Raw genomic sequence first — 10799 nt, forward strand, 5'->3', positions numbered from 1 at the left:
TTGGAAGAAGAAACGTGAGCACGTCTCATCCTGCTCCACGGAGCGGACTCTGGAACGGAAGATGATCTTGGAGGCCTCCGAGGCAAAGTGCGAGGCTTGCTGGCCCTTCACCTCTTGGAGCTCCTCCTTGACATCCACCCCCATCGACTGCAGCCGGAGCAGATTCTGCATCTTTTCCTGGAGTCGGGACATTTCCCTCTGTTCCTTTCTAGCTTTCTGGGTGCCTTTGAGGATGAAAAACCTCTTGATGCTTCCCTTGATCACTTCCCACCAGTGTGTCAGGGACTCAAAGAGGGGTTTCACGGTTCTCCAACCTTTGTAATCCCTCTTGAGCTCCTCAATGTTCTCTGGGGTCAGCAGTTGCACATTTAGCTTCCATGCCCCCCTGCCCACCCTCAGGTCTTCCTCCAAGTGGCAGTCCGCCAGTAGGAGGCAGTGGTCAGAGAAGAACACCGGCTTGACCTCGGTGGATCTGACTGTGAATGCACGGGACACAAACAGGAAGTCTATCCTGGAACGAATGGACCCGTCTGGCCGCGACCAGGTGTATCTACGCTGCGCTCCGTCTGCAGGGTTGCTGAAGACGTCGTGCAGCTTGGCATCCTTAACTGTTTCCATCAGGGATCTGGACGTAGCGTCCAATCTGCTTCCGGCCCTGCCGGATCGTCCAGCCGCATCGATGATGCAGTTGAAGTCCCCGCCCAGAATGACCGGCCTGGAGGTCGCCAGCAGCAGTGGGAGCTGCTGAAAAACCTCCAGCCGCTCAGCCCCTTGTGCCGGGCCGTACACGTTAATTAACCGGAGTGGAGCGTTCTTGTACATTACGTCTGCTACCAGGAGTCGCCCGCCCACCACCTCCTTGACCTCGGAGACGGTGAAGTTGCCTCCCCGCAGCAGAATACCCAGGCCGGAGGAACGAGAGTCGTTTCCGCCCGACCAGATCGATGGCCCGTGGGACCACCATCGTGACCATTGCCTGTAGGAGCTGAGGTGCGGTATCGCACACTCCTGCAGAAACAACAGGTCAGCTTTGACCTTGGCTAGGTAGTCCAAGGTCGCAACACATCGCGTAGTAGATTTAATGCTACGCACATTTATGGATACAATCTTTAAACCCATATTAAAGCATTTATTCTCCTACCAAACCCACTGTCTCTGAGAGTCCCAGACCTTTAGTCTGCTCCTTCATACCCGTAGTGAGCTCAAATTCCTTCACTTTGGATGGGCTGAGGTAGATCTCCTTGGCCGTGTTCTGCTCCAGTGGCATCTGGAGGTTCACGTAGTGAGCGGATTTTGAGATGACCTTTGCTGGAGAAGCTTCTCCAAAACTCACCCCCTCTGGGGGGTTGCTGTTCCCGGCTTCCTGGAGCTGGGGTGCGATGATTGCCTCACTGCTCCCAGATTCCAGGGGCTGTGGTGCACTGGCCTCCTCAGGTTGCAGGCCAAGTTGGGGTGCGCTGGTCTCCTTGTTGTCTCCAATTTTCTGGAGCTCGGGTGTCTCGTCCTCCAACGCCCTGGAGCTTTGCCGCCTCTTCTGTCGGTGCCGCTCTGGCACTTCCTCATCCGAAGAGCTGCTGCCCTTGTCATCCGTGTCGGATGGGAGACGCCTCTTGCCGCTTCTCTGGGAAACGCCTTTGCTTCTTCTTCGCTCCCTCTTACTTTTCTTGTTCTTCACCGTCCGCCACTCCCCCTGCTGCTTTTCTACTGCTGCCTCCTCCTCCATTGATTCGCTGTCCTGAGGACTGGAAGGTTCAGGGGGTAGTGCTGTTGATTGGCTCTCTGTTGCCTCAATCTCTTTCTCCACCTTGTCTCTCTCTGTGTCCTCCTTTGTCCCGTTGAGCTCCCTGGGGGCCTTGGTGGTTGGAGTGACACGGAACATTTCTTCTGCTTCCCCGTGGTCGGCTTTGGCTGCCTGTGCGTAAGTACGGCAGCGTTTGGGGCAGGTCCTGTAGAGGTGACTTGCCTCGCCACACAGGTTGCAGCACTTGGCCTGTTTGCAGTCTTTTGTCTGGTGCCCTTCCTGTTTGCAGATCTTGCAGAGGGAGGCGCTGCAGTTGGCCGCCACATGACCAGCCTTGCCGCATGAGCGGCAATGCTTGGGTTGCCCAGCGTAGACCAGGTAGCCACGGTTTCCCCCGATTGCGAAACTGGAAGGAGGGTGGAAAATGGCTCCCTTACCATCGGTCTTTAGCGTGACCTTAAACAGGCGTTTGCCTGTCCAGATCCCCAAGTCGTCTCGAATCTCGGTGCCGCTCCCCACCTTATCGAAGTACCTGGTGAGGAAGGTGACCACGTCGGCGACAGGGACGAAGGGGTTGTACACATGCACCATCACCTCACGTTCCCGTTGCAACGGCAGAGAAAAGTGCGGCTCCGCCGTCAGGATCTTCATCTCCGGCAGGTCTCTCTTCTCCTCGAACACCCTCAGGAGCCGGACGCAGTCTGCCACTTGCTTGAACGTCACGTCGAAATAACCACCTTTGCGGGAGTCGTGCAGGGTGAAGATCTCCGTAGCTTGGAAGCCGCACGCCTTCAACAGGATCCTCCTGGTGAAGAAGCCCCGATCCATAGGTGATCCTCCTTCGTCGCTGTGGTTCACCGTGACTCGGACGGTGATAGGTAACCCACGGTATGAATTCGGATTGCGATTGGTTTTCGCCCTTCCATCCCGACCTTGCCATGGCAGGACCATGGTGTCGCCCCTGCAACACTTGATCTTAGCCAAGAGGCCGAGAAGCGATCAGATTTTTTTTTTTTTTTTTTTTTTTGTAAAAATATACTTTATTCATAAAAATCTTCAATCGCATTCAAAACCATTTCAAAAACAACATTACAAGGGTACAATCCAGGTTAAACTTTTACAAAATGTATCACCAGGTGCATCAGTACAAACAATATTACAGTCATTTACAGCCTTTCATTTTGATCTGTACAGCCCGAGGGGCTCTAAACAGTTCCCAGTCTCTCGGTGCGCTGTGGTAGAAAGGTCTTAGACAGCGACCCTTCCCCATTGCGCCTTTGCGGCAGCTGCCCCAAGCTTTAGTGCGTCCCTCAGCACGTAGTCCTGGACTTTGGATTGTGCCAGTCCGCAACAATCGGTCGGGGACAAATCTTTGTGCTGGAAGACCAACAAGTTTCGGGCAGACCAAAGCGCGTCTTTCACCGAGTTGATGATCCTCCAGCTGCAGTTGATGTTTGTCTCGGTGTGTGTCCCTGGGAACAGCCCGTAGAGCACAGAGTCCTGTGTCACAGAACTGCTCGGGATGAACCTCGACAGCAACCACTGCATCTCTCTCCAGACTTTCTTTGCAAAGGCACAATCCACAAGGAGGTGAACAACGGTCTCTTCCCCACCACAGCCACCTCGAGGGCATCGTGCAGAGGGGGTGAGACTCCTGGCGTGTAGGAAGGATCTGACGGGGAGGGCCTTTCTCACCACCAGCCAAGCTACGTCTTGGTGCTTGTTGGAAAGTTCTGGCGATGAGGCATTCTGCCAAATGACTTTGACAGTCTGCTCGGGGAACCATCCCACAGGGTCCACCCTCTCCTTATCCCTCAGGGCCTCTAGGACGTTACGTGCTGACCACTGCCTGATGGACTTGTGGTCAAAGGTGTTTTTCTGCATCAATTTTTCCACCAGGGACAGGTGGTACGGCACGGTCCAACTACTTGGAGCGTTCCGCGGCAGCGTGGCCAGACCCATCCTTCGCAACACCGGGGACAGGTAGAACCTCAGCACGTAGTGACACTTGGTGTTTGCGTACTGAGGGTCTACGCACCGCTTGATGCAGCCGCACACAAAGGTGGCCATCAGTATGAGGGCGATGTTGGGCACGTTTTTTCCCCCTTTATCTAGAGGCTTGTAGATCGCGTCCCTGCGGACACGATCCATTTTCGACCTCCAGATAAAGCGGAAGATGGCTCGAGTGATCGCCGTCGCGCAGGAGTCTGGAATGGGCCAGACCTGCGCCACGTACAGCAACAGCGAGAGTACCTCACACCTGATGACCAGGTTCTTACCCGCAATGGAGAGGGAGCGTCGCTCCCACATGCCCAGTTTCCTCTTCACCATAGCCACTCGCTCCTTCCAGTTTCTAACGCATGCCCCGGTCCCTCCGAACCATATCCCCAGCACCTTCAGGCCGTCAGCCCTGACAGTGAAGGGGACAAAGGATCGGTCAGCCCACTTCCCAAAGAACATGGCCTCGCTCTTCCCACGATTTACCTTGGCTCCCGAGGCCAGTTCGAACTGGTCGCAGACGTGCATCAGTCTGCGCACCGACAGCGGATCCGAGCAGAAGACGGCGACGTCGTCCATGTACAGGGAGGCTTTTACCTGAGTGCCTCCACTGCCTGGGATCGTCACTCCTCTTATGCCCGGATCCTTCCTGATGGACTCGGCAAAGGGTTCTATGCAGCACACAAAAAGGACAGGCGAGAGAGGGCAGCCCTGCCTGACTCCAGATTTAATCGGAAAGCTATCTGTTTCCCACCCATTGATTGAGACTGCGCTACTGATGTTAGTGTAGAGCAGTTGGATCCAATTTCGAATTCCCTCCCCAAAGCCCATTTTGGAGAGCACATCCCCCATGTAGGTGTGCGATATTCTGTCAAAGGCCTTCTCCTGATCCAAGCTGATGAGGCAGGTATCCACACCCCTGTCCTGTACATAGGCAATCGTATCCCTGAGCAGCGCCAGGCTGTCAGAGATCTTCCTGCCCGGCACAGAGCAGGTCTGGTCAGGGTGAATCACCAATTCCAGAGCGGATTTGACCCGGTTGGCGATGACCTTGGACAGAATCTTATAGTCCATATTCAACAGTGAAATGGGTCGCCAATTTCTAATTTCCTCCCTTTCCCCCTTGTGCTTGTAGATGAGGGTGATGATGCCTTTCCTCATGGATTCTGACATGCTGCCGGCCAGGAGCATACTCTCGTACACTTCTAGCAGGTCTGGGCCGATCAAGTCCCACAGAGCCGAATACAACTCCGCCGGCAGGCCGTCGCTTCCGGGGGTTTTACTCTTCTCGAAGGACTCGAGGGCCTTAGTCAGTTCGTCAGGAGTTAGCGGTTTGTCTAGGCTCTGCCGCGTACTGTGGTCTAGGACCTCCGTGATAGAGGACAGGAAGGACTGGGAGGCCGTGCTGTCCGTGGGCTTCACGTCATACAGTCCGGCATAAAAGGATTTGCTGATCCTCAGAATGTCGGACCGTGATGACTTTACTGAGCCGTCTTCTTCCTTCAGGCTGCTGATCACAGAGCGCTCTCTGTGTACCTTTTGGAAGAAGAAACGTGAGCACGTCTCATCCTGCTCCACGGAGCGGACTCTGGAACGGAAGATGATCTTGGAGGCCTCCGAGGCAAAGTGCGAGGCTTGCTGGCCCTTCACCTCTTGGAGCTCCTCCTTGACATCGACCCCCATCGACTGCAGCCGGAGCAGATTCTGCATCTTTTCCTGGAGTCGGGACATTTCCCTCTGTTCCTTTCTAGCTTTCTGGGTGCCTTTGAGGATGAAGAACCTCTTGATGCTTCCCTTGATCACTTCCCACCAGTGTGTCAGGGACTCAAAGAGGGGTTTCACGGTTCTCCAACCTTTGTAATCCCTCTTGAGCTCCTCAATGTTCTCTGGGGTCAGCAGTTGCACATTTAGCTTCCATGCCCCCCTGCCCACCCTCAGGTCTTCCTCCAAGTGGCAGTCCGCCAGTAGGAGGCAGTGGTCAGAGAAGAACACCGGCTTGACCTCGGTGGATCTGACTGTGAATGCACGGGACACAAACAGGAAGTCTATCCTGGAACGAATGGACCCGTCTGGCCGCGACCAGGTGTATCTACGCTGCGCTCCGTCTGCAGGGTTGCTGAAGACGTCGTGCAGCTTGGCATCCTTAACTGTTTCCATCAGGGATCTGGACGTAGCGTCCAATCTGCTTCCGGCCCTGCCGGATCGTCCAGCCGCATCGATGATGCAGTTGAAGTCCCCGCCCAGAATGACCGGCCTGGAGGTCGCCAGCAGCAGTGGGAGCTGCTGAAAAACCTCCAGCCGCTCAGCCCCTTGTGCCGGGCCGTACACGTTAATTAACCGGAGTGGAGCGTTCTTGTACATTACGTCTGCTACCAGGAGTCGCCCGCCCACCACCTCCTTGACCTCGGAGACGGTGAAGTTGCCTCCCCGCAGCAGAATACCCAGGCCGGAGGAACGAGAGTCGTTTCCGCCCGACCAGATCGATGGCCCGTGGGACCACCATCGTGACCATTGCCTGTAGGAGCTGAGGTGCGGTATCGCACACTCCTGCAGAAACAACAGGTCAGCTTTGACCTTGGCTAGGTAGTCCAAGGTCGCAACACATCGCGTAGTAGATTTAATGCTACGCACATTTATGGATACAATCTTTAAACCCATATTAAAGCATTTATTCTCCTACCAAACCCACTGTCTCTGAGAGTCCCAGACCTTTAGTCTGCTCCTTCATACCCGTAGTGAGCTCAAATTCCTTCACTTTGGATGGGCTGAGGTAGATCTCCTTGGCCGTGTTCTGCTCCGGTGGCATCTGGAGGTTCACGTAGTGAGCGGATTTTGAGATGACCTTTGCTGGAGAAGCTTCTCCAAAACTCACCCCCTCTGGGGGGTTGCTGTTCCCGGCTTCCTGGAGCTGGGGTGCGATGATTGCCTCACTGCTCCCAGATTCCAGGGGCTGTGGTGCACTGGCCTCCTCAGGTTGCAGGCAAAGTTGGGGTGCGTTGGTCTCCTTGTTGTCTCCAATTTTCTGGAGCTCGGGTGTCTCGTCCTCCAACGCCCTGGAGCTTTGCCGCCTCTTCTGTCGGTGCCGCTCTGGCACTTCCTCATCCGAAGAGCTGCTGCCCTTGTCATCCGTGTCGGATGGGAGACGCCTCTTGCCGCTTCTCTGGGAAACGCCTTTGCTTCTTCTTCGCTCCCTCTTACTTTTCTTGTTCTTCACCGTCCGCCACTCCCCCTGCTGCTTTTCCACTGCTGCCTCCTCCTCCATTGATTCGCTGTCCTGAGGACTGGAAGGTTCAGGGGGTAGTGCTGTTGATTGGCTCTCTGTTGCCTCAATCTCTTTCTCCACCTTGTCTCTCTCTGTGTCCTCCTTTGTCCCGTTGAGCTCCCTGGGGGCCTTGGTGGTTGGAGTGACACGGAACATTTCTTCTGCTTCCCCGTGGTCGGCTTTGGCTGCCTGTGCGTAAGTACGGCAGCGTTTGGGGCAGGTCCTGTAGAGGTGACTTGCCTCGCCACACAGGTTGCAGCACTTGGCCTGTTTGCAGTCTTTTGTCTGGTGCCCTTCCTGTTTGCAGATCTTGCAGAGGGAGGCGCTGCAGTTGGCCGCCACATGACCAGCCTTGCCGCATGAGCGACAATGCTTGGGTTGCCCAGCGTAGACCAGGTAGCCACGGTTTCCCCCGATAGCGAAACTGGAAGGAGGGTGGAAAATGGCTCCCTTACCATCGGTCTTTAGCGTGACCTTAAACAGGCGTTTGCCTGTCCAGATCCCCAAGTCGTCTCGAATCTCGGTGCCGCTCCCCACCTTATCGAAGTACCTGGTGAGGAAGGTGACCACGTCGGCGACAGGGACGAAGGGGTTGTACACATGCACCATCACCTCACGTTCCCGTTGCAACGGCAGAGAAAAGTGCGGCTCCGCCGTCAGGATCTTCATCTCCGGCAGGTCTCTCTTCTCCTCGAACACCCTCAGGAGCCGGACGCAGTCTGCCACCCGCTTGAACGTCACGTCAAAATAACCGCCTTTGCGGGAGTCGTGCAGGGTGAAGATCTCCGTAGCTTGGAAGCCGCACGCCTTCAACAGGATCCTCCTGGTGAAGAAGCCCCGATCCATAGGTGATCCTCCTTCGCTGTGGTTCACCGTGACTCGGACGGTGATAGGTAACCCACGGTATGGATTTCGATTGCGATTGGTTATAGCCCTTCCATCCCGACCTTGCCTTGGTAGGACCATGGTGTCGCCCCTGCAACACTTGATCTTAGCCAAAAGGCCGAGAAGCGATTCCATTCGCCTTCCTTGTTACCTGCTGTACCTGCATACTAGCTTTCAGCGATTCGTGCGCGAGGACACCCAGATCCCTCTGTGCTGAAGCATTTCTGAAGTTTCTCTCCATTTGAATAATAAGTCGCCTTTTTATTCTTCTGACCAAAATGGATAACCGCACACTTATTAAACTTATTTAACTTAGTTAAACTCCATCTGCCAAATTTTGGCCCATTCACCTAACCTGTCCATATCCATTTGTAAATTTCTTATTTCTTCATTGCAACTTACTTTCCCACCTATTTTGGTGTCATCTGCAAATTTAGCTATAGTACCTTCTACTCCTGAATCCAAGTAAATAGTTGGGGCCCGAGGACCGAACCCTGTGGCACCCCACTAGTTACAGCTTGGCATCCACAAAAGACCCATTTATCTTGACTCTCTGCTTTCTGTTGGTTAGCCAATCCTCTATCCAAGCTAATATATTACCCTTAGCTGCGTGTGATCTTATCTTGTGTATTAATCTTTTGTGCGGCACCTTATCAAATGCCTTCTGGAAGTCCAGACATACTACATCTACAGGATCCCCGTTATCCACTTTGCTTGTCACATCTTCAAAGAACTCTAGCAAATTAGTCAAACACGATTTACTCTTCGTAAAGCCATGCCGACTCTGAGGGATTGCATTTTGACTTGCATTTTAGGAAGGTAGTGGAGGCATTGGAGAGAGTGCAGAAGAGGTTTACGAGTTTGGTTCCAGGGGCGAGGAAGTTGAGTTATGAAGTAAGATTGGAGAAGTTGGGACTGTATTCCTTGGGGAAAAGAAGTCTGAGAGGAGACTTGATAGAGGTATTGAAAATCATGAGGGGTCTGGAGAGAGTAGATAGGGAGAAACTGTTTGCACCGGGGCAAGGATCGAGAAGGAGAGGGCACAGGTTTAAAGTAACTGGCAAAAGAAGCAAAAGCGATAGGAGCAGCGAGCGGTCAGGGTCTGGAATGCACCACCTGATAGCGCGGCGGAGGCAGGTTCAATTGAAGAGGGAATGAGATGATTATTTGAAAAGAAAGCATGTGCCGGGTTACGTGGAGAAGGCAGGAGAAAGGCACGAGGTGAAATGTTCACCGGGAGAGCTGGTGCAGGCACGACGGGCGGAATGGGCTCCTTGTGCAATGTAAGGATTGTGTGAATGTGGATGTAGAGGTTTCGGAGTAGCTGTGTAAAGTGTGTGAGCTTTGAGGTGTGAGTTTTGATTGTTGCTGTGTCAGCAGCAGCAGCGGCAGCGGCAGCAGAGAGCTGGTTTAAAATGTTGTGAGGCGAAAGGTGCAGCTGAGAGAGTGTTTGAGAGGTGTATTTGCAAGTGAAAGCTGTTTTTGTATAAGTGAGGTAGAGTGTTTGTGAGATGAGAGTGCTGTCTGTGAGTGTTGGGTGAGCGTGCGTGTTTTTTGTGTGTAGCTGCTGCGGGTGAGTGAGTGAGAGAGAGAGAGAGAGAGAGAGAGAGAAAGAAAGAAAGTTGGATAAAAACAAAAAGCTAAAAGCTACTGCGGATGCTGGAAATCCAAAACAAAATAAAAACAGAATTACCTGGAAAAACTCAGCAAGTCTGGCAGCATCGGCGGAGAAGAAACCAGTCAACGTTTCGAGCCCTCATGGCCCTTCAGCAGAACTGAAGCATAGTTTCAACAAGGGAGAAATATAAATTGGTTTAAGGTGGGTGGGGGGGGAAGAGACACATTGAGGGTGTAGTGTGAGCAGATAATCAAAAGATGTCAGAGACAAAAGGGTCAAAGAGGTGTTGAAGGTGGTGGTCTTTGTCTGAGAAAAGTGCTAATTAAGAATGCAAGACAGGATATTCAAAGTACAGCTCTAGTGGGGGTGGGGTGGAAAGACTAAAGACCTTTAGTCTTTCCACCCCACCCCCACTAGAGCTGTACTTTGAATATCCTGTCTTGCATTCTTAATTAGCACTTTTCTCAGACAAAGACCACCACCTTCAACACCTCTTTGACCCTTTTGTCTCTGACATCTTTTGATTATCTGCTCACACCACACCCTCAATGTGTCTCTTCCCCCCCACCCACCTTAAACCAATTTATATTTCTCCCTTGTTGAAACTATGCTTCAGTTCTGCTGAAGGGCCATGAGGGCTCGAAACGTTGACTGATTTCTTCTCGGCCGATGCTGCCAGACTTGCTGAGTTTTTCCAAAGAAAGTTGGATTTTGGAACATGTACATGTTGAGAAGTAAAGAAAGCAGATGTTTGTAAGAAAACTATTTTTAGCATTGAAAATCCCCTGGAAAGGGGAGGGTGCACCGTTCCCAGAGATACTGCAATACCGGGTCGATGCGTGGAGTGGACGGAGCAAGCCCCTATTCCATCTCCCTGCTCCAAAAATCAATTTAATATATGGTCCCCAGATAAGGGACGTATCAGATATTAAACTGATAAGAACAGATTTTTTTTGTAAAAATATACTTTATTCATAAAAATCTTCAATCACATTCAAAACCATTTCAAAAACAACATTACAAGGGTACAATCCAGGTTAAACTTTTACAAAATGTATCACCAGGTGCATCAGTACAAACAATATTACAGTCATTTACAGCCTTTCATTTTGATCTGTACAGCCCGAGGGGCTCTAAACAGTTCCCAGTCTCTCGGTGCGCTGTGGTAGAAAGGTCTTAGACAGCGACCCTTCCCCATTGCGCCTTTGCGGCAGCTGCCCCAAGCTTTAGTGCGTCCCTCAGCACGTAGTCCTGGACTTTGGATTGTGCCAGTCCGCAACAATCGGTCGGGGACA

At 52.7% G+C, this 10799-nt stretch overlaps 1 pseudogene; it reads right to left on the reverse strand.

Annotated features, from left to right (window-relative positions):
- Positions 1-10298: 10298 nt before the first annotated feature.
- On the reverse strand, positions 10299-10469 carry LOC144674617 (U2 spliceosomal RNA; annotated as a pseudogene).
- Positions 10470-10799: the final 330 nt, after the last annotated feature.

The sequence above is a fragment of the Cetorhinus maximus genome, unplaced genomic scaffold (genome assembly GCF_964194155.1).
Source record: "Cetorhinus maximus unplaced genomic scaffold, sCetMax3.hap1.1 HAP1_SCAFFOLD_727, whole genome shotgun sequence".
NCBI classification, from domain to species: Eukaryota; Metazoa; Chordata; class Chondrichthyes; order Lamniformes; family Cetorhinidae; genus Cetorhinus; species Cetorhinus maximus.